Raw genomic sequence first — 24590 nt, forward strand, 5'->3', positions numbered from 1 at the left:
AGGCCCTCAGAGATGGCCTAAACTATTGTAAAAAATAATATTTACAATATTTTAAATAAGTTTAAAAAGTAAAAACTTTTTTAATAAAAAGTCATCAGTTCTAATGTTATTTTACTAGGCCCAATTTACAATATGAAAATAAACATCTAAATCTTATTGAGGAAATAAACCCTTCAAATCTGCCGATTCAGTGTGTGTTGTGTTTTCTCATGTTGTGTCCGTTTTCTCCATATTAGGATTTTTCTGCCTATCGCTTTCAGCTCTGTGATTGGTGATCCAGCTGTGAAATTACAGAGGGCTAAAGGGCGAATTTCAAGTGACAGGAAAATGTAGCCTACCAATCATATTGTTCTTTTTAATGGGTGTGACTTGTGATCGTTTCGCTAAGATTATTGCTGCGTCTCATTTTGCCTACTTATATTACGCTCTAAAAGTATGTACTCTTTTTGTGAAGAAAAAGTACATACTTTTGAGTATGTAGCAGAAGAGTAGACAAGCTTTGGGACATACTATCACGTCATACAATTGCGTCTTTAACGGTTGCTCTCTGTTGCGTCCTGTCACAGTAAACTGGCCTGTCAATCATCTTGTCAAAGATAAAATCCTCCACATTTCATTTCATTTCCTACCGTATCGGAGAGAAATGCAGTAGCATGTTGATCTGCAGCCTCGGGTCATTCATGCAGAGAACTCTCCTCATATTAATGCATAATGATGCATTTAAAAGTTAATGGCCAAATGGATCTTTATAAAAGTCTACATTCTTATTGCAGTTGAAATATAACAAATTAAATTATAAAATTAAATAAATATATATATATTTTTTACCAGGTTAAACTTTGATTAGTCACTTAAACCTTTATCTAACCTCTCACCGTGGATCACGCATATCCGCCATGTTTTGTAGTTTAACACTTTTTACCCGTGTTTGTAGTTCCTCCTAAGCGCAATGGGTTATGAGCAATATTAGCCTTTAGAGCAGCCTTTAAATGCCTTTTTTTGCATTTTTGTTTTGCATTTTTTGCAGTGTTTCAAAAACTAGCATCACAACTTTATACAAAAAAGCAAGTATTTCAAAGACCAGCATCACATTAACTATATAAAAAAAGCAATAAATGCCCCCAGTGCTGTTCGTTTGATTGTTTTACCTGAGTTTATTTCTTGTTCAGTGAGAGAAATCTAGCCTGTGTTGGGCTTGAACAAGTGCACTGAAGTCAGGTTGAATATCTGAGGTGGATATGCGAAGGACAGCACACAAGTGATCATCACTGAGAGAGGATCTGTGTCTGGATTTGTTAAACTTCATCACTGAGAATTTGTTCACAAATGTAGATCCAAAGAGAACGTCTCGGGTTACGACTGTAACCCTTGTTCCCTGAGGAGGGAACGAGACACTGCGTCGTTGAAAACGACACTTTGGGGACGCTCCCTTAGCGTGCGCCTCTGAAGTATGAATGAAACTAATTCAATCCTGATTGGTGTTGCGTCATGACGTAACATGTGACGGCATAACCGGATGCATAAAAGTGACGCTGGCACACACACACATTAGCCTCGCGATGAAGCAAGCCGCTCCTAGGCATCGAGGGGCGTGGCAAGATGACGCAGTGTCTCGTTCCCTCCTCAGGGAACAAGGGTTACAGTCGTAACCCGAGACGTTCCCTTTCGTAGGGAACTCGCACTGCGTCGTTGAAAACGACACTTTGGGGAACGAATGCCCACTAGGCCACGCACCGAAAAAGGCCTGCCCTAGAGTGAAACTGATCTCAGACACTCAGCTAGGACTAGAGCATACGTGCGCCAGGCGTACTAGGGGAGGTGCAGACTATAAAACCTGATAAAATGTGCGGGGTAGCCCAACCGGCTGCCTCACAGATCTCCTGGAGGGGCACTCCCGAGAGGAGGGCTCTAGAGGACACCATGCCTCTAGTAGAATGAGCCCTTACAGCCAAAGGTGAAGGCAAATTGCGCACCTTGTAGGCCTACTTATGGTTTGTTTAGCCGGGAGCCCCTATTAGGTGATCCAAAACACACTGCAGTAAGTCCGACCTCCTCCAAGAAGAGGACCTCTCAAGGAAATACTTGGAACTCTGACTGGCAGAGCAAGGAACCTCTTCTCTTCTGCCAACACATGTGGTGGAGGATGAAATGCTTGCAGGACCATGGACCTAGCCATGTTAGATTGCACTTAATGCACATAGCTGGGTCTCGGATGCAAGATGGCCTTAACTCCGCCGGGGGCAAACCCCAAGCAAGCTGGTACTAATGCCAGGGCTTGGAGATCTCCCAGTCTCTTTATAATAAGTAGCTAAGAGAAAGGCTATCTTGAACGTGAGGTCCTAGGCAAAGCCGACTGAAGGGATTCGAAGGGAGCCAGGGATAGGCCTTCGAGAACCACCGCCAGATACCAGGAAGGAACCCTGGAACTGACTGTCAGTCTCATCCTCTATGTACCAAGGAGAAATAGTATGACCAGTTGGTGCCTCCCCAAAAGGCCCAATATTCAGTGGTGTATGGAACGCCGCAATGGGATCCATGTGCACCATACATGTGGACGGGGAGAGATTCGCAGAGAACGATCTTGAAGAAACTCAGAACTGAAGCCACTGGGCAGTTAACTGAGCCTAACTCATGTTCTCTATACCAAGCGGAAAAACATTTCCACTTAAGGTCATATAATCTCCTAGTAGACGGAACCCTAGAGATAAGTATGGTTCCGTGCACCCCAAATGATAGAACAGCATCTAGGTACTGAGCCCCCTCAGAGGCCAGACCCACAATTTCCACAGCTCTGGGCGAGGATGGAATATAGTGCCCTCCGCCTGAGATAACAGATCCCTCCTCAGAGGAATCTGCCATGGTGGAGCTATCAGGAGTGAAATTAAGTCCGAAAACCATACTCGGGCCGGCCAAAACGGGGCTACCAGAAGAAGACAGATGCCCTCCTGACGGACCCTCTCCAGGACTCCCGGGAGCAGAGCGATCGGGGGAAAAGCGTACAGGCGAAGCCTCGGCCAGGCCTGTACCATGGCATCCAATCCCAACGGGGCTGGATGAGCGAGGGAGAACCAAAGTGGACAGTGGGACGTCCCTTGAGACGCAAACAGATCCACTTCCATTGGTCCAAACCTCTGCCATATCAACTCCACCACCTCTGGATGGAGTCTCCATTCCCCGGGCCTCAGCCCCTGCCTCGACAGGATGTCTGCTCCCTGATTCTGAACCCCCGGGACATATATTGCTCTTATAGATAATATTTTCCCTTGGGACCATAAAATAATCTGATGCGCCAATCTGGATAGAGGGCGCGATCTGAGTCCCCCTTGTCGGTTCAGATAAGCTACCACTGATGTATTGTCCCAACGTATCAAGACGTGGTAACCTGATGTCTGGGAGGACCTTGATGTCTGGGAGGAAGCTCCTCAGAGCCCTGAACACAGCCAACATTTCCAGGCAATTTATATGCCAAGAATGATGATGGTCCTGCCACAGACCCCTGGCAAAGCGGCCGATAACCGCGCCCCAGCCAGTGATGGAAGCGTCTGTCGAAACGGTTTTCCGGCGACATGACGCCCTTAATACTGGCCCTTGGGACAAGAACCAAGGATTCTTCCATATTAATAGGGAACGAAGGCATCTGCACGTAACCTTTATTATACGGAACGGATTCCCCTTGGGGGAAAAACCCCTTGGCTTTGAGCCACCACTGACTTACAGTGATGGCCTGGCCTAGCTTTATCCCTGACACCATGGTCAGGATGGATTCGATACGTGCGGGAGACATACGTGCCTGCATCGTAACCGAATTCCATACCACGCCCAGAAAAGTAGTTTTCTAAGCTGGTTCTAACACACTTTTCTTAGTGTTGAGTCTCAACCCCAATTTCTGAATGTGGCCAAGAACGACATCTCGATGCCGAACTGCCATTTCTTGAGACTGGGCCAATATGAGCCAGTCATCGATATAATTCAGAATACGGATGCCCTGAAGCCTCAGTGGAGCCAGAGCTGCATCCATACACTTAGTGAACGTGCGGGGAGAGAGTGCTAGGCCGATCGGAAGAATCCGATATTGGTACGCTTCGCCCCCAAAAGCAAACCTCAGGAACCTCCTGTGACATGGAAGGATGGAGACATGAAAACAGGCGTCTTTTAGATCTATCGTGACAAACCAATCCTCGGATCTGATTTGATTCACGATGATGGGAATAGTAAGCATCTTGAACCTGAATCTCCTCAGAGAACGATTCAACTGCCTCAAATCTAAAATCGGCCTCAGCCCGCCATCCTTCTTTGGAACTATAAAGTACCGGCTGTAAAAACCCGGACTCCCTGTCTGGTAGGGGAACAATTTCTATGGCCCCTTTGACCAGTAGAGTCTGTACCTCTTGTTCCATAACCCGAGCCTGTTCTGGAACCACTGCAGTCGGTACCACCCCAGCAAACTTGGGAGGTCGGTGACCGAACTGCAGTCTGTACCCATATTTTATAATATTCAGGACCCATATAGATATATTCAGAAGGCGTTGCCATTCTTCCACAAAATCTACTAAGGGAACCAGCCCCTCGAGACTGACCTCGGGTGATTTCCGAGCACTATTCTCGACCTCCTGAAGCGGAGGACCGACAGGAAAAAGTCGAGAAAGATTTTGTGACCGTCGGTGCCCTGTTGCAAGCTTTTGGGGTGAACGCCACGGTGTGCGTTCGCTGGAAAGCGATGTGGCCTGAAGCGCACTTTATGGCAGGATACAGACATCGATTTCCTGAGGGCTCCCCCAGAGGGGAAGCTCTTTCGGTTTCGTTCTCGACACCCTGAAGCGGAGGACCGGCAGGGAATAATCGAAAACAGTTTCCGATATGCGGACAGGAACACTGCCTGGCCGCAAGCCTTTTTGGACGGGCACTACAGCGTGCATTCGCTGAAAACCGATGCGTCCTGAAGCGCAGTTGACGCTGGATACAAACATCGATTTCCTGAGGGCTCCGCGGAGGAGCGATTCTCGCTCGTCCCTCCACGGGGGGGACAGCCATCTTCATCTCGTTTTCGATACCCTGATGCGGAGGACCGGCAGGGAAAAAATCAAAAACGATTTTCGACGTTCGCTGCTCATCATTTTAATTCCTCAGAATTAAATGCAGCCAAAAACACTGGATAAGTGAAACACGGTCTAGATGGTAGGCTGAATTAAAATATCTAACTTCTTAAAGTCAGATAATAAATTCCATCATTTCAATTCCATCATTTTAATCCATAGAATTAAATGCAGCCATAATCACCAGACAATACTGTTTTAATATTTATTTATACGGTCTCGTAATCTACACGCTGCCTCGGCAAACGCGAGATTCGAGCCGTTATAATATTTGGCTTTCATCCCTCGAGAAGAAAGTCATCAGGTGCGAGGTTGAAACATCCAAAAGCGCACGGAATTTAGCACGCGCGCCCGAGATATTTCTCAATGAACACTGCCAGCACCCTCAGGAGCTGATTGTGAATGCCTCGCACCCAAACAGTATTATTTCACAGATCGCGTGTGTCCCCTTTTATTGCAGACTCGTAATCTACGCGTTGCCTCGGCAAACGTGAGATTCGAGTCGTTCACAATATATTTGGCTTTCATCTCTCGAGAAGAAAGTCAACGGGCGCGAGGCTGAAACACCCGAAACGCACGACTGTGTGCGTCGAGATATTTCTCAATGAACACGCAGCCAGCACCCTCAGGAGCTGACTGTGCATGCCTCGCACCCACACAAAATCTTATTGTTATTATCTACTATAGATTCTGTATTGCAATGCAGTGGGACAATTCTTATTTTTGGGTTACAAACAACACCGGCGAGTGTGACTCATGTTCCTCGATCCCGATGCTGAGCACATCACTTCCTCAGAAGCAAATAGCTTGAGCATCGGGCACTCGTCACGGGCAGAAGAAACCACATCGCGGGCTTCTGCGTCGTGAGCGAGCGTTATAGAATCTGCGGATGATGAACGAGAAAGTGCCTCGGCAGTCTCGTTCTCATCCGCGAGATCCTTCTGCGATCCCCACGATCTAAGCCGCCGCGCCGCCTCAACGGACGCGGGGCCCGAACCGCGGGGATCGCGAGCCTGGCCTTTATCAGAAACCAAACGGGAGTGCAGCACTCTAATCGGGAGTACTTTCACAATGTTCACAGGCAGCCCCCTCAAGAGCTGCCTGTGCGTGCTGCGCTCCTAAACAGTGTACACACAACTGATGCGCGTGTCCCCACCCGTGAGAAATATAGGGCAGGGGTGCACACACTTAGTGTATCTTCCACTCGCATAATATAGTGGTTTTCAACAGACAAACAACACCAAATAAGACAGACAGTTTCACAGAGAACGCTTGCTGAAGAGCAAAAGCTAATGTGTGTGTGTGCCAGCGTCACTTTTATGCATCCGGTTATGCCGTCACATGTTACGTCATGACGCAACACCAATCAGGATTGGATTAGTTTCATTCATACTTCAGAGGCGCACGCTAAGGGAGCGTCCCCAAAGTGTCGTTTTCAACGACGCAGTGCGAGTTCCCTACGAAAGGGAACCAAGAACCTCTGAGCATGCCTCCTTATGTGTGGAAAGTTTTCCTCTTTGAGAGAAGGATAAAAATGCAGCAGTGATACTGACTTAAAGTGCTCTGCCAATAGTTTATCAGACTGCAGATCAATGAGTTCAAGCTGAACATCAATGGGTGCATTATCCACACTGCAAATGAAGGGAGAAGAAATCATGTGCATTTCACCCTCAACTGTTTTGAAGTCTTCAAATTGCCTTGAAAACTCACCATGCAGTGCCCCTAACATGGATGAGTACCTGCGGAGGTGATCAGCTGATGGTGTTACTTTTTTCAGTGTTGGCATGCGAGTAAGAACGTTGCCCTCCAATTGGCTTGAAAGAAACTTCAACTTTCTCATGAAAGCTGTCACTAAGCTGTACATTTCATGTACAAAGAGGCCCTTACCTTGCAGCTTAGTATTTAGTTCATTAATTAATGCAGTCACATCAACAGCAAAAGCCAGATCTGCCATCCAGTCTGCATCTGAGAGGTCTGGGGTGTCCCTGCATTTCATCTCACAAAACTCCTGAATTTCTGCTTTGATATAGATTTGGACAACCATCGGTTGTAACACCTGTCATTTTGTCCCATTTTAGTCTCAGTTTGTCCTTGGATAAATTTACCTCTGTGAACAAATCACTCCCGTTGTAGTCCCTTTCATGGACCGCATAGCTGCCAGCTCCTCCGTCATCTCAAAGTCTTTCGTTATCCCACGTACAAAGAAAAGTAACTGGGCTGTGTCGCAGACATCACACCTCTCGTCCAGAGTCAAGGAGAAAAAGTCAATATTGTCCGCTTTATTTTGCAGCTGAAGCTCCAGATTTCCCGCGATGTCCTCGACTCGTCTCGTTACGGTTCGCCTGGAGAGGGACACATTCGCAAATGCGTCTTTTTTCTCAGGACATATTAGCGCTGCAGAGTCCACCAAACATTATTTTGATAAACTCCCCATCAGAGAATGGTTTACTGTTTTTTGCGATTTTGTGGGATATCACAGAGCTGGTCTTGACTGCTGCATTCCTGGATCCGTGAAGCTTGGTAAAAAGTCCTTGCTGCTTTTGCTGCTTAGCTAGCAACGCGTCAGATGTCCGTGCCCACTTTGCATCCGTCAAATTCTTGTATTTCTCTGCATGTTTAGTCTCGTAATGGCGATTCAAATTGTAATCCTAGAGCACAACTATCTGTTCTCTACAAACTAAACACACAGCTTTACCTTTGGCTTAAGTAAATAAATACTTCGAAGTCCATGCCTTGTTAAAAACTCGATGTTCTGCATCAATCTTTTTTTTAACGTTAGCTGACATTTTTAAGGGCTAACGGCAAACTCACATCTCTTAAAAGCTGTCCTGCATGATCGCGAACACATTTGAGTGAAGGTGCATACAGTCACACACACTGTGACTATCATATGTAAAGAAATTATAAAAAAACAGTTACCAAAATCAGTTGCCTTGACTATTAAAGCAACGGTCCATAACTTTTGGCACTCTAGCGGTTAATAAACAGAACTGCAGCCGGAGCTACTTCTCTCATGTCTATGACGAGTCACGCAGGCACTGGGCTACTCTGCAGCGGTTAACCCGACCGGCCTAAAATAGTCTGAATATAAACACTGATTATAGGTGTACCATAGTGATTCAGGATAAGACAAAAACACGGTTTGGAAAATTGATTCATGATGTACTCGCTCAATATATAATTTTTGTAAATTTTGAACACACAAAAAAGTTATGGACTCCAGCTCTAATTTACCAAATATCTCATGTGGGACGAGACTCTGGACGGGTGGTCTCGGCGGGATGAGACTCTGGAACGGGGACTGGAACAGGTCTGGGAAAATGGACAGTCCTTGGGGCAGGAACAGGTATAGGAACAGAACGGGGAACTGGACAAAACCAAGGCTATAAATATGCAGATGAACAAATCAACAAAATTAACAACAGGTGTAAACATAACCAAGTCAATGATAAACAAACCATACGTAATTGGAGACGTACTGTAACTGTATTAAGCAGAACAGGTATTGGTGTAGATAAACCACTATTAATGAGAACATGTTGCTCTGACAGTGCTTTAATTTTATAGTGTGTAGTTCATCTGATTTCCCTCTGGATCTGAGCTGACAACTGAGAACATCTGCCTTGTTTCTCTCTCTCACACACACACACACGCACGCACGCACGCACGCACGCACGCACGCACGCACGCACACACACACACACACACACACACACACACACACACACACACACACACACACACACAAACATGGGGACTCAAACATGGGGAAAAAGTCTTTGTGGGGACTCTCCATAGACGTAATGGTTTTTATACTGTACAAACTGTATATTCTGTCCCCTTACACTAACCCTACCCCTAAACCTACCCATCACAGAAAACTTTCTGCATTTTTACATTTTCAAAAAAATATAATTTAGTATGTTTATTAACCCATTTCCCTCATGGGGACCGCTGGCTGGTCCCCACAATGGAGGTGATCTCAGGTTTTACCATCCTTGTGGGGACATTTGGTTCCCACAATGTAATATAAACAAAAACACACACACACACACACACACACACACACACACAAACAGAGAGAGAGAGAGAGAGTTAAATGTAACACTGATTCACAGATAAAGTGTGTGTGAGACAGTGAACAAGCTCCATTCAGATAACTTGCTCATTCTGTTGAGTGTTGACCCTGAGGCCTTGACAGTTCAAAAACCCATTAAATGTGTAGCGGTTACCAGAGCTAAAATGAGAAGCCAGAGGCTATTCTGGATAAGGTGAAGTGAGAAAGAAAACGCAGGTAGGAAAATGTCATAATACAACACTAGAGGTGATGCTATATCAGCTTCTGTTTACTACATCATATGCACATGAATGTAATAAAGGCAATACTGTGTATTAATCAGCCACACCAACAACATTCATTGAGCATGTTGTGTCCTAAAAGCCATGAAAAAAGTGCTTTTCTTTGAGCTTGTTTTGATGAAATGTGATTGTGTCGTTTGCACGTTGGCCATGAGCACAGTTGAAACATTAGAGACTGGAGAAATCTATTCACCACTCATTATTCACAGTAATACATATTTCCCCCATCTGTGGCACAATTGCATTTGCAGTGTTTATTATCTTTTTGATTGTGTTCATTGATAGCTCTATCTCCACGGCTTCATTTGTTATCTGTGTTTTGTTTGGAGCTGTGTGCGTTCTGCTCGGGAGCAGAGCACAAGTCATTTGGAGCATCCTGTCAGTTCTGCTGTGCTTTAAATGAGATGGAGAGACTGCATGAGAGTTAGTAGTAATGGAAGTGGGAGGCAATAGACTGTGAAATAAAAACCAATGCATTTCAATACCAGGCTCATTGTGACCTTTTCCACAAAATCGCCAAACAAACTCTCACTGGAGAACTATTCAGGTGAAATCGCCCACTTACCGACACATTCTTCTCATCTTTGTTTGGTTGTTCTGTTCTGTATTGTTCTTTTGTAGTCGAGGGTCCTTTTCCCAAAATCATAGTTAACTTAAGAAATATCATAGGTTTCTACAGTGTACTTGGGCTTAGGGTGATGACACTTTGTTTCTTTTTAGAAGTAACAAAGCACAGAGATAGTTGCGATTATTGGATGACAGGCGCACTACAAATAATGTTTAGTATAGGGAAAAACTGCATATCTGGCAACTCTGGCTTGAACTACGTGTGATTTATAGGATCAAATAGAGCCTGCATTCATGTAGCTGTTTTTAGCTGTTAATGCATTTATTCTCGCATTAACTTGCCCTAAATTCAACACAAGAGATTTTCTTCACTCACAGTGTGATTTGCAGTCGGACAAGTTTTTCTGCACCCTTTTGATTGACAGGATATAATTGGCCCTGATCATCATCTATTTTTAAACAATCGGCTGATGGTATAAAATAATAGCTTTTATGATTTTATATATATATATATATATATATATATATATATATATATATGACTGACCTAATATATGCAGCCTAATAATCAATTAACTGATTTGAATAATAGAAATGTAATGTTCTATATGACTGCCAGGTAAAAGAGATGCGTTTTTAGTCTACGTTTAAACTGACAGAGTGTGTCTGCTTCCCGGACAATGTTAGGAAGACTGTTCCAAAATTTAGGTGCTAAATAGGAAAAGGATCTACCGCCAGCAGTCGATTTTGATATTCTAGGTATTATCAACTGGCCAGAATTTTGAGATCACATTAGACGTGAAGGACTATAATGCGTTAGGAGTTCGCTCAAGTACTGGGGAGATAAACCATTAAGTGCTTTGTAAGTAGTCAGCAATATTTTAAAATTTATACGATGTTTAATAGGGAGCCAATGCAGTGTTGACAGAACGCTAATATGGTCATACTTCCTGGTTCTAGTAAGAACTCTAGCTGCTGCATTTTGGACCAGCTGTAGTTTGTTTATTAAGCATGCAGGGCAACCACCCATTAGAGCATTACAATAATCTAGCCTTGAGGTCATGAACGCTTGAACTAACTGTTCCGCATTGTTCATTGAAAGCATATGTCGTAATTTAGATATATTTTTAAGAAGGAAGAATGCGGTTTTACAGATGCTAGAAATGTGGCTTTCAAATGAAAGATTGCTATCAAAGAGCACACTCAGGTTCCTAACCGATGACGAAGACTTGACAGAGCAGCCATCAATTGTTAGACAGTATTCTGGGTTAATACGTACAGAGGTTTTTTGCCCAATAATTAGAAACTCTGTTTTTTTAAGAATTAAGTAGTAGGAAATTACTAGTCATCCAATTTTTTATATCAGCTATGCAATCCGTTAATTTTGTGAATTGGTGCGTTTCGTCGGGGCGCGAAGAAATATAGAGCTGAGTATCATCAGCATAACAGTGAAAACTAATTCCATGGAGTGTCCATGTCCGTGTTGATGCCGGTGTCCGTGCCGGAGTGTCCATGTCCATGCCGGTGTGTCCGTGTTGGTGCCGGTGTCTGTGCCGGAGTGTCCGTGCCGGAGTGTCCATGCTGGTGTCCGTGCCAATGCTTGTTTCCATGCCGGTGTGTCCATGTCGGAGTGTCCGTGTGTCCGTGCCGGAGTGTCCGTGTGTCCATGCCAGAGTGTCCGTGCCAGTGTGTCCGTGTTGGTGCCAGTGTCCATGCCGGAGTGTCCGTGCCGGAGTGTCCGTGTTTGTGCCGGAGTGTCCGTGCCGGATTGATCTTTTCCGTGCCGGGGTTTTCCCGTGTGTCTGTGCCGGTGTGTCCATGCCAGTGTGTTTCCATGCCGGAGTGTCCGTGCCAGTGGTGTCAGTGTCCGTGCCGGAGTGTTCATGTGTCCGTGCCGGTGTGTCCGTGTTGGTGTCGGTGTGTCAATGCTGGAGTGTCCGTGTGTCCATGCTGGAGTGTCCGTGTGTCCGTGCTGTAGTGTCCGTGTGTCCGTGTTGGTGCCGGTGTGTCCGTGTTGGTGCCGGTGTGTCTATGCTGGAGTGTCCGTGTGTCCGTGCTGGAGTGTCCGTGTGTCCGTGCTGGAGTGTCCGTGCCGGAGTGTCCGTGCTGGTGTGTCCATGTTCGTGCCAGAGTGTCCGTACCTGTGCCGGAGTGTCCGTGCCGGAGTGTCCGTGTGTCCGTGCTGGAGTGTCCATGCCGGAGTGTCCGTGTGTCCATTCCGGTGGTGCCGGTGTCCATGCTGGAGTGTCCGTGCCAGTGTCTCCGTGTTAGTGCCGGTGTGTCCATGCCAGAGTGTCTGTGTGTCCGTGTTGGTTACCGATGTGTCCATGCCGGAGTGTCCGTGTATGTCTGTGTCCGTGCCGGTGTGTCTGTGTCCGTGTGCCGGTGCCGGTGCCGGTGTTATTTTAATTTGTAATAATATTGTCACGTTTAGTTTTGGGTTTTGTTTCATGTTCATGTTTCATGTCTATTATTTTGAAAATCTCATAGTCATGTTACCTGTTTGTTATGTATTTTCCTTGCCATCATGTGATTATGTCTTTTGCTTCCCTAGTCTTATGTGTCATATTCTTATTGGTTGACTGTCTTGATTGTTCACAGGTGTTTTTTGTTAGTTATTAATCTTGGTGTTGTAACGACTGAGACAATCAGACACATAACTCTTTGTTACATTTAACAAATAAGCTTTAAAGCCCACTCTTAGTAATGAAACATCCCCCCAAAAGAGACAAGAGAGCAGAAAAGGCCTCAGTCGCCAGGGCGACCATCAGATAAGATGGTTTTATTGCTATGAAAAATGTGGTCATGTGGTAAAACAGAGGCCATAGGAAAGCCTTAAACAGACCTTCCTGCATTAATTTATCGATTAATAAAGACAAATTGATCTATAAATGAACATGCATCCCAGGACATTGTGTGTTTGATATGATTATGTCTTATATACTGTCTCTTTCATTTGTATGTATTTCATGCATGCTTAATGAGAGAACTACTAGTTAATGTAACCTCACCTATACCATGTTTGGTCTCTATAAATTGGTACTTTGAAGGTCGAAATGATTGTGTATATGATATGTGGATAGCTGCGCAACATATAGGGTTCCAGACTAACTTTTTTTACTAGGAGCGCTGTAGCTCCTGACTGAAAATTTTAGGAGCGCAAGCAGAAAATTTAGGGGCACACCTTAAATCAGCTTGCAATTATTCAAATTTTGCCCCACAAAAACTGTATTACTGACAAATGCTTTGATGATAAATAGACTTAACATACAGAAATTACAATGTGCCGTTTTATTTTAAGTTCATAGGGCTCCAGACTAACATTTGAGGGCAGTAGCACTGGAGTTCTACTGAAAGTGGTAGCACTGTGGGGCTGACAATAAAGCACTGAGCTTAATTTGAGGTGTAGATAAATTTAACTTTAATTAGTATCATTCAAAACAAGTGAAAAAATAGATATTAGGGAGTGAAAATAACCAATAAGCGTCTGCAGCTACCTACTGTTTATAATGGTAATTCAATAGAGTTTTCCTACATCTTCTACATTATTGTTTTATAAATGAGTTTTATAAATGGGGACAATCTTTGAAGGATGAAGAACATTTATTTTTGGTCATCACATTAAAAATAACATTTAAATATGATATTATAGTTTTGAAGTGCTGGAAAAAGATGTGTAGTACTTGATATACTTGATATACAAAATAGTTTGACTATTTCTGTCACAATACCATAGCTAACATGGCTCCTCTGTCCCAACATACTGTACAATGTGACGTACATTCACATCACTTCTTAACGCAGAGGTTGAGTTACAATCATGGGATACTGCAATTTTCAAAAGTTCATTATTTGCAGCTTTAAACTTTAAAGCCTTGCCAGTTAAACATTTGTCCGTGTCTTTGCCGGTGTTTGTGCCGCTTTGCTATTACAGGAATAAATTAGATTTTTACATTATGTAAATATATTAAAATAGAAAACAGTTATTTTAATAATATTGTCACATTGTATTGTATGAGTCGCACCAAGTCAAATTCACGTTTTTGTCATGTCATGTCCGTGTCCGTCTTTGTGTTGGTGTATGTAAATGATCACAATTAATGATCACCTTTAATGTTAATAAAACAACAAAATACAAAGAGAAAATCACTCAATGTATAATTTATACAGTGAAGTCTATGTAGTGTTTTATTTTTATATTTGTTAATTTAATATCTTTCTTGAATGCTCCTTATACTGTAAATACACCTACTGTAGCTGAAAAAATAAAGCACTGTTTATTTAATTTGTGTATTGTATGTTGTGTATGTTGTGTGTCTTTGTTCTTATCTTTTAATGACAAAGAAAATAATGACAAAGATTTTTTTTTTTATTTTTTTTTTTTTTACTTTGGCCTAAATGTCTGCCATTCTTTTTTATTTGATATTTTGTTACCTTGTAAGGCTTTGTTTTTAAAATAGGGACATTAGTTTGGCTGAAATGCTCAGTCACTGACCAACATGAAAAATAATCGTGATAAAATCATGAATCATGATTTTCCTGAAAAAATCGTGATATGATATCTTTTGCCATATCGCCCACCCCTAATTTCATACATTAATTTCTTATTCAAACAAAATCCTTTCATCCAGCCTAGCCATCTTCTCCCTTCCTCTTTCAAAAATTGTTTGTTTTGTGTTTTCCCAAAGCGTATGTCCTGCAGTCCTCACAATACATTACATTGTTTGTTGAGTCAAAGATGAGCCACTCGCGCCCAACTTGCCACTTAATATTAAAACTTCTAATTTTCTTTTCTTGGTTTCCTTCGTTGCTTGGCGGGTCTTTCTTTTTTCACCGAGGTTAGTTACCCCAGGCAAGTATCGCCACATTATTATGGTTTTTAATCTTCGCTGTTGCTTCAATGCAAATGAACAAGCACGCCTTTATTTGTTGTGTAGTGACGTGTATGTTCAAGTAAGCCAGATATGCCCAGATTCTGCACAATACACTGTATTTAAAGTGTAAATTGCAGGTTAACCACCACAACCAATTAATGTGTAAATTAAAGTGCTCGTAAAAATTTCTTTCTTAAAATGTGTTAAAATAACATTTATTGGGATTTCTTCAAAGGTAGGGTGTTTTTTACAGTGACTGGGTGATGACGTCATAAGAGGCCCTCGCAACCCATACTCTGCTAGATTCCTACTGTTTGTGGCTGACTATGGAGACTGGGAGACTGATAACATTAGGGAACAAGCCAAAGTCTTTTTAAAATCTTGCCGTCATGTAGAATAGCAAGGAGGGACAACGACTGAAGACATTATTTACTTACATGGTGTCAGTAGTCCTAATCAGAGCTGTAGAGATGCACACACTGCACAGGAACAATGGCGCTTTGCCGGCATCTGCTGACAGAACGCGATATTGTCAGTGCTAAAAAGCAACTCCGCAACGACACGGAGCTGTCGCGAGATACGCGCCTTTAACTGGATTAAGCCGAGAAAAGCCGTTTTGGACGACCGAGCTCAAGGCGGATGAGCGCAGCCCGCGGGAGGGCAAGTGTGTTTCTGCGGCAGGGTCCAGTTAGCGAAAGATAAACAAAAACCACAGAGTGCTGAGCAACCAAACTCTGAACGCTGTGGAGGTGAATTTTGATGTATTCGTACATCCCGCAAAAAACACAATAGTTAACCATTTTTGCTAGCTAGGTCTCCAATATAACTGCTAAAGTTAGCCTACTTGCCATTAGACTAACGGTAACTCTAGAGGTGCGTTCCATTTGACCGTAAGTAGACTGCGAAGTGGACTTCACAGGGTATTCCGCCATCTTAAGTGAGATTCCAATCCGAAGGGAGCGAACATGTTCAGTTCGAAGGGCACTGCACACGGCATAGGGAATAAGGGAACATTGATACATCACTTCACAGGAAGTGGAGAGCGATGATCACCCAACTGTCATTTCACGCACCACGCCATCACCAGTCAGAACGGTCATAACTAACGATGGAGGAGTTTACGTATGTGTGTAAGTATTCATACATTTCGCCATTGTTATACAAATGACAGTATTTTTAACGGTTATTGTTGTGAATATTACATATACTATTTTTGATGATTATAATTTACCTCAGTGAATGCAGCCAGCTTAGCTAGTTTGTGAAGTAAAGTGATTTTATTTTAGGTAGTTGTAAAATAGTGCAATATAATTGTAAATATATAATATAATAATAAAAATTAAAATATGAATGTAGTCCTATATATATTTATGTTATATCAAAACCCCGTTGTTGATGACGTTTGCAGGGCGTTTCAAATGAGCGGTTATTGTCAGTGAAGTCCACTTCAACTGATATACCGTGCTCAGGGAGTAGGGGAGCAGTGAACACTGTGTATGGACCCTGTCGAATCCCTCTTATGACGTCACGCCCAGCCTAATGGAAGGGAGAAGGGAGTGCTTAAAACCACTGTAAAAAGTACCAACTTTTCATATTATATTCAGCATTTTGGTATAAAAAACATACAAAACAATGGTGGGCGGTTCTTATCTTTATGTTTAATAAGCACATTGCATTATCTTCGTGAAAAATTTAACCTGCAATTTACACTTTAATATATCATGGTGACTCACGAGTTGAGTATTTACACTAAATCTGTGCAGATTTGGCTTACAAGAACTTCCCCAGCAAAGTGAGTAAACATGACAAGTAACCCTCCATATTGGCTACTGATTTGACAGCATTATTCGCCACAGTGGATTTTTACCCGCATTTGGCGGGTTGGTGGGTGTTCATTTCAAACCCTGCTTGTGCCACAGAAAATATCCATTTAAATATGAGCCAGGTCAGTACAGATCAGATTCATGGTCTCATATTAGAAGAAGTCTTGTGAGCTGAAAAGCTCTAAACTCAAACCAACAGCTCTTTTTAACCAGCCCCATCTGAGTCCTAACAGGTCAGTAGTGTTAGCCTGTGTAGTTGTACAAATTATAGTTGGTTTTCTCTTTGAGCACTCTAAGAAAAGTGTAGGACCCTGAGGTCTAAAATTAAAATGTACTCATATTATGACCAAATCAGTCCCTTCATTCCTCAATGCAGCACTGAAAGATGTTAGTAATAAGATGCTAAAGACTCAAACTATTAGAAAATGAATGCTTTTACTTGGTTTCCTGAGTAATGTAATATTAAAAAGTAAAAACTCAAGACTAAAGATTCAAACTAGATTTAAATGTTATTTTTATTACATTAAAGTCAAATAATGTTATTATTTTATGGCTGTACTACATCATGAGCTGTCCTTTGTTATTATTTGGAATGGATGTTGTGTCTCTGGGGCACCGGGGATCTTTCGTTGAGCCTTGATGTCAGATGTAGTTTTGAGGGTTGGACAAACACTGGGCAGACATCCACTCTCTGTTTGCGATCTTCCGATATGGTGGTCCTGTCCGGAGTGTTTTGATCACAGTGACCTGATAAGTGCCCTTGACCAGAAGGACACTTGTCATCAAGACGCTCGTAGATCGAGTTTGTCTGTACGTGTACAGAAGTCAGTCTGTGCCCCCCCGGGCTCAGAGACAACATTACCCCTGTCTCCTCAGATAAACTCACAGAGCATGAACCATGTGTTGCCGCTCAGGAGAAACGAGGACAATGGCACATGAGCATAATGCAAGCAGATATAACAGAATACAGCAGTGCAACACAAACGAACAACACACCTGTTATGTCTGTTACAGTTTGTGCACTCTCTCCACCGTTTATTCTCCATCCCTGATGACTCCATGGCAACAAGCTGGACTGAATCCAGTGTGTGTGTGTGTGTGTTTGTGATGAAGTCAGAATGTCTGAGGTCTGTAATGAGAGATAATGTGTTTATATTTGTGTAATGTTGTACTGATTGCTGTCTCACTGGACCCCGGCTAAATAAGAGCATCTCTTCGGCTCTGTTCACTGGCTCAAAATAATTACACAGTGAATTATTACATTACGACTCACTTTGTTATGACTGAAATTATTCCCATCTAGATATGCAGAGTAATTTGATGGACTTTTAATGACCCTTGATGGCTTTTTGTGATGTTTAATTCTGTAATTCAGATCATTATTAGCTTAATGTTTGACTTCTGCCTGTTTTGTTTGTGAGTTATGTATGTTATAATGTGTGTTTATTTATTTATTTAAATAAACTGTATTTATTTTTAAATATGTGAACCAATTATTGTTCATTTAGTGTGCTTGTTTTTTTCTAGTTCTATCAGAGTTGTGGTGGATTTGTATACTATTGTTCTATAGTATTGTGGTCTTGTTGCTGTATAGAATATTTTGAATATTGGGTTGTATTTTAACCCTTATGCTGCATTTGACCATTTTTGGTCATTTTCAGTTTAATTTTCTTTGACCATTTTGGCTGTTTTAATGCCAATGGTATGTAATTTGGCAAAATTGTGACTTTTTGGATAAATTTAAAATATTTGATCTCATTTTACAAAATATGTATAACACACACTGTGTAGAACAAATAGCACCATTCAGCACCATAATGACCAAAAATGGCCCATTGAAACCCATTAAAACGCCGTTTAAAGCCGGGGCCATCATTAATACATGAATCATCATTTATGCTGAAACATCCTTTCATTTTGAAGTCAAAGCATTATATTTGCATTATATAGTGTATTCTACCAGATGACGTCACTACATAGGTATTCCCTATGGGTGGAAATGCACGTTATTTTCCTGGTTTCCACTAGGGGCACTATTGAATGTTATGAAGCATTTTAACCATTTCACGCATAGTGGTCACTACAGTGGACAGCTATTAAAAAAGCATTTTCTTGAATTTGCACGGGTGTTTATGGCAAAGTTGCACATCAGCCTCTTCATTGGACCCTGGCGCATCATCCTATAAATTGCAACCAAGTGGCAAGCCTTTGTGTTTCGATTTTTTCCCCCTCCAAACCAAGATGGCCAAGGGTCAGTCAGACATGCCAAGTTGCTCCGGAATATCCACCCATTCCTTCTATCCTAGGAGACTCTTGTAGATAAAAAAAATATTGCAGCATCAAGCAATATCTAATGAGTCATATCACAGTAAAATTTTCCAAGTTTTGATTTTAGATTGAGAGAAAACTCTGATTAATCACATGTCCACTGTAGTGGACGTCATGCATCAATTGCTATATTTCAGCTACAATTCATAATTATAATGTGAATATTGTTTTTGAAATTTAAAACTTAAAAACTTAATCTGCAGTGACTTTTTTTACTGTAAATAAATGTACTTGTATTATTAGAATGTAATTTTCATTGACATCAAAAAAAGTCATGTGATTACATAATGTATGACTCTTGTAATTCATTACTTTACTTGTTAGATCAAAAAGTAATCTGATTTCGTAATGCATGTTATTGTAATGCGTTTTTTTACTCATAACATCAAAAAGTAATCTGATTTCGTAATGCATGTTATTGTAATGCGTTTCTTTACTCATAACATCAAAAAGTAATCTAATTACGTAATGCATGTTACTTGTAATGCGTTTCTTTACTCGTTACATCAAAAGGTAATGCACATTACTTGTAGTTAATTACTTGTTAGATCAAAAAGTAATCTGATTAGGTAATGCATATTACTTGTAACACATTACTTTACTTGTAACATCAAAAAAGTAATCTGAATGTGTTATGCATGTTACTTGTGATGCATTACCCCCAACACTGAACATTTCAGATAAGATTGAAAAAAAGTATCGCTAGGTTTTCTCAGAGGAGGGCTATGATAGAAATGTGCATGTCCATCTTGAACATAATCAGAATTATCAGCTAATAAGGGTAAATCTTCATACTCTGGTACACTGGAGGGAGCATCTGAGTGGTTTCCACAGTTGTACCTTGACAGACTGTAGAAAAATCTGATGGAATCACGTCCTCATGTTCTGATATCAAAGATACGCGAAGTGCAACTTGTATGAAGTTGTATGAAGCCTTTGCAATATTTTGCATTTATATTTTTTGTATATATTTTATAGTTTTCACATGATTTGATATAATTGTATTGATTAGTTTGTTAAATTCACATACTTTATGTGTTTGATTATTGTCTTATATTTAATATAGTATATCTTAAGTTTAAACCAACCGCATGCTGTCCACTCAAGTGGACATCTGAAGATCTCTTTGAAAAAATTGTAAAAAAATAAAATAAAAATCAATTCTTGTTTTTCATGCTCCAAGAGCAATAAAAACACATTGGAAAAAAATCCTGACTGAGGTTATCATAATTCATGCATGAAAGGGTTAATGGCTCCAATGATCTAAAATGATGTTTCTGGGTATGTGTGGATGTCTAAGAGCAATGTGTGTCTGAGTTGACAAAAGTGTGTGTGTGTGTGTAGGGCATAAATATAAACATGGTGTTTAGGCGAGTGACTAATCACAATATCATGAAGGTCATATTTTACCCTTTCTGTCTATTCTCTCTATCTCTCTCTCTCTGTGTGTGTGTGTGTGTGTGCCCTAACAAAAAAAGAAAAATCACCACCACCTGCTCAAAATGTGGCATTTATATCTGCAAGGAGCATACGTTGCAATTCTGCAGCTCCTGCAAATGAGAGGATAAGCCAATTTTGTTTTGAAGTTTTTGATATGTTTTATGTTATATAATTTAGAAAAATAAAAGTTCATGTTCATGGTGATCTTGTAGTTTTGCTTTCTTTCTAGAGCAAATTTTGATGTGTAGGGAGACAGGCACAGGTTATAGTCACCTAGTAGAATTCAGGAAAAGGTTTGCAATACTGCAGATGTTTGCAGTATGTCAATTATGTAAAATGAATACAAATTGATGGTATAGTCACCAAAACTGGAATTTAAAAGGTTAAAATCCTGAAATTAAATAAATATTTGGTGGTTATGATGAGAACTGATGCTGGTTAAAATATTTAAGTTAGTAAAAGTTGAAAATATTAATATATAATATTTTAGGCAGTGTTTAATATGTGACCATTTTTGGTCATTAACGCGCTGAATGTTTTTTTTTTTTTAATCTGACATAACACAAAATCTTTAAATGCACCAGAAATAATGTTGCCGCTAATCATTGACATATTCAAGACCGTGATAATCCAAAGTTAAAGTTTTCTCTTTGCATTTAGTGTATGGAAAATAATTACATTTTTGTGTTTTTTCCTCTTATACAAATTGATGGTATCGCCACCAAAACTGGAATTTAAAGGGTTAAAATCCTGAAATTAAATAAATATTTGGTAGTTATGATGAGGACTGATGCTGGTTAAAAGATTTAAGTTAGTAAAAGTGGAAAATAATAATAATATATAATATTTTAGGCAGTGTTTAATATGTGACCATTTTTGGTCATTAATGCACTCAACTTAGTCAAATATATAATGCAGCACAAGGGTTAAACATCTTATTTGTGTACACTACTGTTCCAGTTTTTTTTTTGTTTTTTTTTTTTTGTTTCTTATGTCACATTTTCGATCCAAAAATACAGTAAAACATTTTAAATAAATTAACTTTAAAATAAACATAATTTAAATAAATTAAAATAACTTTTCTACTTAATATATTTTAAATGTAATTTTGGTCACACTTTAGATTAGGGTCCAATTCTCTCTATTAAAGGTGCAGTCTGTAAGAATGACAGCTAGTGGTTGAAATAGGTACTGCAGTCCAAATTCAAAATATCGGAGATCGTTGTTTCCCTCAGACTCGACGCTCACGCGGGTTGCCAGTTTGAGGACACACAACAGCAACGTGCGCAATTGATAATGAAAGCCGAGGAGACTTACTCATACACTGTAAGTTGATGAGTTGATTTATCCATGTTTTAATATGCTCTAGTTCATAGAGATTTTTAGATGGATACCGAGGCTTTTTAGGTTGGGTAGAATCTGCAATCTCTGATCCAGTTTGTTCACTGGCTGCAATATGCTGTGTTTCCTGCCAACTGGCATCCCGGGGTGTCGAAATACTATTGGGTGAACTGGCAGTGGGCGAGATCACACAGACCAAAACAAAAACAGACATTCCAACAAGGAACGCACATTTCAAAGTAAAACAACTGGCTGTAGAAGTGTTTTTCAGAGAAACGAGTATGTGAACTTAGCATGTTTCCTGAATATCTGCAAACATATTATGGTATTTTTATGCTTTAGATATAATGCCCTTTTCACAAGATGTAAAATAGCCTAAGTCTCTGATGTCCCCAGAGTGTGTATGTGAAGTTTTAGCTCAAAATACCCCACAGATATTTTTTTATACCATGTTAAAATTGTCACTTTGAGAGTATGCAAAAACGCGTGTGTGTGTCCCTTGATAATTTTTTCAGGGTTCTTTGAGTAAAAAGTTCAGAAGAACAGCCTTTATTTGCAATGGAAAACTTTTGTAACATTTTACATGTTTTTACAGTTAATGTTTAAGTAATTTAATGTGTTCTTGAATAAAAGTATTAATTCACTTTTGGATTGTAGTTTACATTTGCATGCTTTGTAAGTTGCATGCTTTGTAAAGTTTGAACTTGAATATAGAGTTGTTTTATGTTGTTCTAGCATAGGATATACATATTGCAGATGAGCAAATGACATCCATCATCCAGAATAAAATGAGGATGTAACATAGATTTATTACATATAGCAATAAAAGTGTGAACTGCTGTCAAAACCAGACTATGGAGTAAACAAAATATTACGTTAAACAGTGGAATGATTTTTGATAATGTCAGTGCTAACTTATTTGGCATTCCTCTAACATCCATCTAATATTCACCACTATATATCTCTCTGTCTTGCTTTTTTATATTCAGCCTCATAATTCCCCTGCAATGTTTCTTTTTAGGGTCCTGACATGGCCATAGGTTAACATGCTTATTCATCGGCTATCTAGAGGGGAAAAATCAACATCTGTAGTCTGTATCCATTATTAGAGCTGTCAGAGCTTTGTGATTGAAGCATGGCTACATGCTGTGGTAGCTAGTGTAGAATGCTAATGCTAGCTGTCAGCCAAGGCAGAATTGGTTGGGATAGATGGAAGCAATCTGGCCATGAAGAATGACTGTGCACTGAAAAGGTATGCCAGTGAGACCACAATCAACTCTTTTTCTGTAACAATATCTGCTGAAATAAGCTTCAGAGGCTGAGGAATTTAGTAGAGATGTTCTGATAGGGATTTCTGATGTATGAATTTGAAACTTAAAGCTTTTCTCATAATGCAGGCTGTTTACTTGAAAATGTTGAGCATGCCTTACATAGGCTACTGCAGGTTGCCTCTTCAACACACAAACAAATTCATATTTACTGTCAGAGGAAATTAAGCTTGATATTATAAAGACATCATGTTGTTTCTTCTATTAAATAATTGGCTTCGCTTTCAAGTGGATCTCCACGCTGCGTCATGATGTTGTGACGCTATGGGAACACACCTGCGTGAGCCGATGTCTAAAACACTTATGGGAAACTGTCACGGTTTATGAATTCGCTGTCTCCTTTTTTCCATTTTGTGTGTATGTGCGCGTGTGGGCGGGGTCGCTGATCACTGCCGCTGATCAGCACACCAGCCGTGTCTGATCAGCGCGCCAGCTGCAGATGATTAGCGATCTCTATTTAGTCTCTCTGTTGTCACTTTGTCTTTGTCAGAGCGTTTTGGATGTTCCTGTGTGTTCCTGCCTATTTCCAGTTCCCGTGTGTCATTCGTTTCCTGCACTCTTGTTATTCATGCCGTCTACTTCCTGGTCTCCATTCTCCGACTCATCTCCATTTTCCCCGGACTACCATCATCATCTTCATCATCTTCATCATCGTCACCAGAGAGATCGGGTTCGTCCTCAGCGTCCCTGTGCTGCCAAGTGCCTTCATTCTGGAATACTACTCATCTTCGCTCTACCTGCATCTGACCATCTTGTTAATAAACATCTATTTTACTTGCACTTGAAACCTCTGGTTATTATCCTAACAGAACGCTCTGACCAAGATGGATTCAGGAAGTACTCCAGACCTGAACGAGTTCCTATCACGAAGCATTTCCAGAATGGATCAACAAGAGGAAAACCTGGCCGTAATGGGACGAGCAGTGCAAGCCTTGGTAGGACAGGTGTCCGAGCTCACCCAACAGCTTCAACACCTAGCTTGTCCTACTGCGCACAGCCCACCGCCTGTTCCCCCCACTCCACTAGCACCCAGCCGCCAACCTGAACCACGTCTGATGACCCCGGAGTTGTATTCTGGTGAGCCGAACTATTGTAGGGCATTTTTGACGAAATGTTCAATGTTCTTTTCCCTTCAGTCACAGACTTTCAGCACGGAGGAATCTAAGGTGGCTTTCGTGCTCACACTACTATCTGGACGGACGGCTCTGTGGGGAACGGCGGTGTGGGAGAACCAACATCTATGCTGTTCCTCGTTCCAGGCGCTATCTGAGGAGATGAGACGAGTTTTTGACCGGGCGGTTGCGGGACGGGAGGCAGCTCGTCAGCTCGCTGACCTCCGCCAAGGTAATCGCTCAGTATCAAATTACTCGATCGAATTTCGTACCCTGGCTGCCGAGTGCCAATGGAACGAGGAAGCGCAGTGGGACATGTTCCTGC

Source organism: Abramis brama, assembly GCF_963993115.1.
Source record: "Abramis brama genome assembly, chromosome: 3".
NCBI classification, from domain to species: domain Eukaryota; kingdom Metazoa; phylum Chordata; class Actinopteri; order Cypriniformes; family Leuciscidae; genus Abramis; species Abramis brama.